General features: G+C 42.9%; 1 protein-coding gene across 1 annotated transcript in view; it reads left to right on the top strand.

Moving 5' to 3' along the window:
- Positions 1-2,291: 2,291 nt before the first annotated feature.
- The window catches only part of PLEKHA2 (pleckstrin homology domain containing A2), a 195,392-nt gene continuing 190,481 nt past the window's right edge, over positions 2,292-7,202 (top strand). The window contains exon 1 of the mRNA XM_073622353.1: positions 2,292-2,489. The gene's annotated coding sequence lies outside the window, so the exon portion shown is untranslated. The remainder of the gene's footprint in view (positions 2,490-7,202) is intronic.

Below are 7,202 nucleotides of genomic sequence, written 5' to 3'. Positions count from 1 at the left end.
CTCAGTTTCCGCCTGAAAAACGGACAGGCGGATCCGAGTGGGCTTGCCATGTGAAAGGGGCCTAAGGCTGCATTCACACCTCAGCGTTTTCAGCTCATAAAACCTCCAAAACAATGCCTGAAAAACGCCCAACAAGCAAAATCTCGTTCATTTCAATGGCACCTGTTCACATCTGAGCATTTTGTCACTTGAAGCAAAGCATCTGAAAAATGCCATAAGCTCAAAAAAGAACATGAGCTTCTTTGGACAGATTACAGGCATTTTTTTTCTGCTTTTTACACTGATGACCTGTACAAAATTGCGGTAAAAATCATGGCAAAATCACGATTAAAAAAAACGCAGTAAAAATGCGCAACTTTGAAATGCTCAGGTGTGAATGCAGCCTAATGCCGCGTACACACAATCGGAATTTCCGTCAGAAAAAACGTGGATGGTTTTTCCGACGGAATTCCGCTCAAGCTTGCCTTGCATACACACGGTCACACAAAAGTTCTCTGAACTTTCGACCGTCAAGAACGCGGTGACATACAACACTACGACGAGCCGAGAAAATTAAGTTCAATGCTTCCGAGCATGTGTCGAATTGTTTCCGAGCATGCGTGATTTTTTGTACGTCCAAATTGCTACAGACGATCGCATTTTCGGATAGGAACTTTTCCCGACCGAAAAATAGAGAACATGCTCTCAATCTTTTGATGGCTGGAATCAAAAGTCCGATGGAGCATACACACGGTCGCATTTTCCGACAAAAAGCTCTCATCGGAGTTTTGCTGGCAGCATTTCCGATCGTGTGTACGGGGCATTAGGCTTAGTTTACACTTGTGGGTGGGGGGTGTTATAAATAGGCAGTTGAGCTGAGTTTTTACCCCATCCAAAAGTCATATTTTTTCCCAGGTCATATTAGAAAGCAGAAGCCAAAATCTCACTGGCTGCAACAGGCAACACTAGGGCTGAAAAATAATGTAAGGAAAAGATGGCATTTGCCATTGTGGCCTGGGGCCCCTTTCACACTGACGTTCCTACCGGGTCTGCCTGTTCGTTTTTTCAGGTGGACCCAGTCTGAACCTCCATTCTTCTCTATGGAATGGCGGGGGTAAGCGTACATGTGTCCATTTACACCCGCCTACATCCAATCCAAAGAGATGGATGGGGATCGTTCCTCTTCCATCCAGCGGATTGGATAGCAGTCAGGTGCAAACAGATAGGCGGTCCAATTACATCAGGCCGCCCATGGAGAAGAGTGGTCTGTGCCTGTGTCCTCTCTGCATGAGCAGACATGGACCTTTCATCCGCCTGCTCAGCAGGGTTCAGCGGAGAGATCCCCTGCTGAGCAAGCGGATTGCAGCCACACCCCGCCCCATGTGACAGGGGCCTAATAGATTTCATTTCATTTGTCAAAACTTTGCTGGGAGATGAAACGTTCAGTCTATTTTAATAGGGTAACAAGTCATTCTGCAGGGTCCAATCGCTATTTTTAAATTTTTGTATTATTTTTTGGATGTGCCTACTGTGATCTGATTGGCTGCAATGGATTACAGCTCTTTGCACTTTTTGTTTTTCATGAACATCGCATTCATTTTTGAAATATTTAATGTTTTTTTTTTTTTTTTTAGATTTATCACGTATTTGTTAACTTTTATTTAGTGAATTGCGCAATTTTTTCTTGCATGCGATATAGCGGAAGAGTGGGTCACATGACTGAAATACTGCATGCCATAAGCGTTAGCGACCCTTTAGTCATCATAGACAGACACTTACACCAGTGTTTAGATTTTTTTTTTAAATAAAAGACAATATTTAGGGACAAAGTGAGTAAAATCCTCATTTGCAGGGGCATTAAATGTAAATGTATATGCCAGTAAATGGGCAGGACTGAATATGGCCAGGCAATCAATTGCTGCTTTTTAAATCTGCCCCAAAGTTGACAAATGTTTTCATTTCCTTACAACAAAAGGTTGGTTCAGGATTTTTTTTTTTTTTTCTCAGTCAGTTCATTTTAAGTTTCAGTCTTTAATTTTTTGGTTAGAAAAGAGGAACTATTCATCAGAGATTAGTCACACATCCACTGGCTGATTTCAAATATTTTAGTCAGCTGGATCACATTTCCTGTAACTTGTATATCATCCACTATTAACACCTGCACACTTATTTAAAGCTGGACTCCAGGCACACATGAAACTTCATTTAAATATATTTCTCCATGATCACAAAATATATAACTCCACTTCGTGTACATCCCCTTTACAAGCCCAGTTATTATAGCTTGTCCAGAGACCGGAGCTGTGGGAGGGGCCCACCAGGCCCCACCCATTACAGGGTGCCTGCAGAAAACTACAGGAGGGGGCGGAGACAAGACCAGTCACCCTGTACAAGGAGAGAGAGCAGCAGTGACCGGTCTTTATTACAGGAAGCTCCTGCGCAGAAATAAAGTGTCACACTGGATTACTGCACAGATCTGGAAGAAATACACAAAACACATCAAGATTAAGGTAAGAATACACGACTCTTGTAATTAGACAAAATATTTACTTATCTCTATGTTCAGATTTGAAGTAAACCTCCCATAGGAAAAAATTGTTTTATATGCACTATATTGCCAAAAGTATTGTGACGCCTGCCTTTACACGCACATGAACTTTAATGGCATCCCAGTCTTAGTCCGTAGGGTGCAATATTGAGTTGGCCCGCCTTTTGCAACTATAACCTTCTGGGAAGGCTGTCCACAAGGTTTAGGGTTGTGCCTATGGGAATGTTTGACCATTCTTCCAGAAGCGCATTTGTGAGGTCAGGCACTGATGTTGGACAAGAAGGCCTGGTTTGCAGTCTCCGCTTGAATTCATCGCAAAGGTATTCCATAGGGTTCAATAGTTGGCTCACCCTCTGCAGCTATAACAGCTTCAACTCTTCTTCAACCCAACAGAATACCTTTGCGATGAATTCAAGCGGAGACTGCAAACCAGGCCTTCTTGTCCAACATCAGTGCCTGACCTCACAAATGCGCTTCTGGAAGAATGGTCAAACATTCCCATAGGAACAACCCCAAACCTTGTGGACAGCCTTCCCAGAAGGTTATAGTTGCAAAAGGCGGGCCAACTCAATATTGCACCCTACGGACTAAGACTGGGATGCCATTAAAGTTCATGCGGTGTAAAGCAGGCGTCCCAATACTTTTGGCAATATAGTGTATATTTATCTAAAGTAAAATATATAAGTATAAGTATATCTAAAGCTAAATCTTTTTGTGAAGTTTTGCATAGAATAGAGAGTAGGTATAGTTTTTTATCTGCCATCTGTGTCCCATTGAAGAGACCCTTGAAGACACAAAAAGTTGGCCGCAGTTCTGTTGTTTGTTCACATCCAGAACCACAGTCGTCATACTGAGGTCTCTTCTGTCGGAAACCCATCTCCCTGCACATGTGCTGCTCAGTGTACATTTTCGCATGGTTTTGAGCTGTGGCGATGTGACTCCTACGTGCATGCGCGCACGATCCCTTTATCAGTCATGTCACTGTACATCTTTCTCAGCACACCTTGGATAAACAAGTACCATCCAAAAGTTTTATTGTAGAATGATCACATCACAATGGACAAATGTGCTTCTGAGTCTCACAGGACCCCTTCGTCAGGCATGCACAACTCTGAAACATTACACTTTTTCCATTGTGATGTGATATTTCTACAATAAAACTTTTGGACGGTACTTGTCCATCCGTGGTGTGCGTTGCCAAAGATGTACAGTGATTGCTCGCCAGTTAAGTCTGCCATAATGTGCTAACATACTGTGAATACTAGAACATTATGGCATGACGTTCTTGGAGCCCATATTTTATTTATTTGCTGAGGCTTAATTCTGCATTAAGTCGTATTGAAACCCCAAAGCAGGAGTTCTACCTACCCAGTCATTACTTTGCTTCATTTTTCACCACTCAGATGTTGGCTTTTATGTTCCAACATGTACTGGAAAAATTAATTCATTCTTCACTAATCGCTGAATCTGGTAGATTGCTAATAGTACAAAAACTTAAGGGAATAAAAATGGATACAAAGTGAACTCCTTTCAGAAATCACCTTGCTACATACTCAAGGACAAAGTTCTTGTTAACCCGTAGCAGAACATCGGCCTTTCCTTGACATGTTTTTTGTAAATTCTTTATTTAGAATACACATCTGGGCAGGGAGTTTTCCACCATCATAGCAAGAATGCTCTGTCATTACAGGAAAAGAGTATATACGAAACATGACATAGACAACCAGTGAACCTGAACAATGTCCTCTCCTCACCATATTTTAATCATCAGAGAAACCCCAATGCTGGTCATGCACTCTGACAAATTTGTGCCCATTTCAACTGTTTTCGATTCGTTTTTGGTCACAAAAAAAAGACCATGTGGATAAACGTAACCACCAAAATTTCTATCAGAACCACTGGTAAAGATACATTGATCCTTTTTTTTTAACAACTTTTTAAAAACTTGAAGATGGTTGAAGATGTTTCAAAATGATTTAGTGACTAGCCTGTGATCCAGGAACCGTTGTTTCCCACACCCCTGTCCAAAAGTGCCCGTTAATTCAGGTCTTCGGTGATGTGAAGTGGAGGTGCAGCTTCCTCAACCAGCTACCATACAGTCCAGAAAAGTAGTTGGGGCTTAGTAGGGAGGAGGATCTGGACTTGCCAAGCATTTGTGGGAACTGGACTTACCCAGCATTTCATCACCAAGGAGGTCTAAAGCTGGCCATAATTTAGAAGAATTCATACAAAAGTTCATACAAAAAAAAATATTTCTTAGAGCATTTGACCATTATGGATTTGACTAAACTAAATATGTAATTAGGTTGCCGAGCCATTGTTTTGAATTTTACATTCCATTTCAGGACGCACATACACATTACAAGTATGCTTTTCCCAAACTAAAACCTTGTTCACAGTTAGATTTGCCCAAAATTGATTACTGATTTGACCTCATTAACTATTAAAAATCAAGCAAATGTTCTGAAACTCGTTTGGTGTGTGGCCAGCTTTCTTCCAATAAATGACATTAACCTAAAGTGCAGGACTTGAGATCACCAAAGGGTAATATTTAATCTATATAATACAAAGAAGGCCTTCAAAGACTGTGGACATATGACAAGACACGGTTAGAGACTATAGACACAATACAGCAGTGGTTGAAGACTGCAGGCATACTACAGAAGATGGCCAGAGACTAAAGCCTCGTACACAAGATCAGATTGTTGGCCAAAAAAGCATCACACTTTTGTCCGAAGGGCATGTGCCTGGATTTTGTCTTGCATACTAACGGCACACAATTGTAGGCCAACAAACAGTGACATACTACGTGGAATTTCAGCTCTTGAGCGCCACCCTTTGGGCACCTTCTGCTAATGTCGTGTGTGGTGAGCATTGATTCCGAGCATGCGTGTTTGTACTTTGGACTTTTGTGTGACGGACTTGTGTACACATGATAGGAAAATCAGACAACAGATCACTGTCCCCTGAAAATTTACTAGCCTGCCATCCAACATTTCTTGGCAGAAAGTTGGACAACAATTGTCTGATGGAGCGTACTAACGGTCGGATTTTAGGCCAACAGTCTGTCATCACACAGTTCCCTGCCGAAAATATGATTGTGTGTACGAGGCTTAAAGGCAATTGTGTGCCGTTAGTATGCAAGACAAAATCCAGGCACACGCCCTTCGGAGAAAAGTCTGATGTTTTGTTGGCCAACAATCTGATTGTGTGTACGAGGCTTTAGGCCCCTTTCACAGTAATGCGGTGCAGTTTAATCACACAGATCAGCTAGTGTGGCATGATGCTACAGTTCTGGCAGTGTGGAAACTGACATACTGTGTAGCAGGTTGTAAACCAGGGACCTATATAAATTTAAGCCTCGTAAGCACGATCAGATTTTCAGCAGGGAATTGTGTGATGACAGCAGTTGGCCTAAAATCTGACCGTTAGTACGCTCCATCAGACAATGGTTATCCAACTTTCCGCCAACAAATGTTGGATGGCAGGCTAGTAAATTTTCGGCGGACAACGGTCTGTTGTCAGATTTTCCTATCATGTATACACAAGTCCATCACACAAAAGTCCAAAGTACAAACACACATGCTTGGAATCAGTGCTCACCAAACAACATTAGCAGAAGGTGCCCAAAGGCTGAAATTCCACGTAGTACGTCACTACGTTCATGTTTGTTGGCCGACAATTGTGTGCCGTTAGTATGCAAGACAAGTTCCTGGCACACTCCCTTCGGACAAAAGTCTGACGCTCGGTTGGCCAAAAATCCCATCGTGTGTACGAGGCTTAAGTCTTGAAAAGGTCTTTGTTCATGTGTCTGTGTGTGTGCTGAATCCAGGTATACAGAAAGTTAAGGGTAGAAAATCCTGCACTACAAGAGGCTGTGTAAGAAAAATCATTTCTGTTCAGCTCCATCCAGAATTGTAACCAACACTTTAGGTACTATAAAACTGTCCTTTCAGGATAGACAGAGTTGCGGACCCCCTTACTAATGTGCCTCCGATGACCCAGAGTGGAGTAGCTGTAAGGAGAACAGGAGAGTTCAATCTGAGTGTAGTACATAACACATTTATTGTGGTAAAAGCATTGGTGGCTTGTAGCACTTAACCGATCTATGGCGGGCAGCGCTTCACCCGCGCGGCGGGCATCACGGGCGGCTTCCCCTTCCTCTGCTTTCCTCCGTGGGCATCACGGTGGCATTCGTCTCCTCCCTCCTCCTTGATGGCCAATCAGAACGCTTCTCCATTCGACCAAACGTGAAACGGGTATCAGACCCGCTTCTCGATTGGCCGGGAGGAGAATCAGTGTGAAAATAGTGAATATTCATTCGTTATTGTCACATAACTGATTAGGCTTGGTTCGCAGTGCTCTGCGCCCCAAGCCCACCCTATTTTGAAGCCTATTAGAGCCTCTGGCTCTAATCACGTGCTTCAAAATACACCCCCCCATTGGAATTCATGCATCCGGCGTCCTGCATGGGGGCCGGATGCATGGATAGGGAGGGCAGCGCCCTTAATGGACGGGCCGCCCCTGAATAAAAGACAATTGGTGACTCAAATGACATCAAATTACATGTGGATTGCCAATTGACTTTTACCACAATTGTAGCTCCCTGATTTTGAGGGACTGTCCCTCATTCGGAACAAGTCCCTGTTTCCTTCTCATGTGTCCCTCATTTTGG

The sequence above is a fragment of the Aquarana catesbeiana genome, linkage group LG03, assembly GCF_042186555.1.
Source record: "Aquarana catesbeiana isolate 2022-GZ linkage group LG03, ASM4218655v1, whole genome shotgun sequence".
Taxonomy (NCBI): domain Eukaryota; kingdom Metazoa; phylum Chordata; class Amphibia; order Anura; family Ranidae; genus Aquarana; species Aquarana catesbeiana.
Note: the sequence above shows the minus strand (reverse complement) of the source record. Positions and strands in the feature narration are given on the sequence as shown.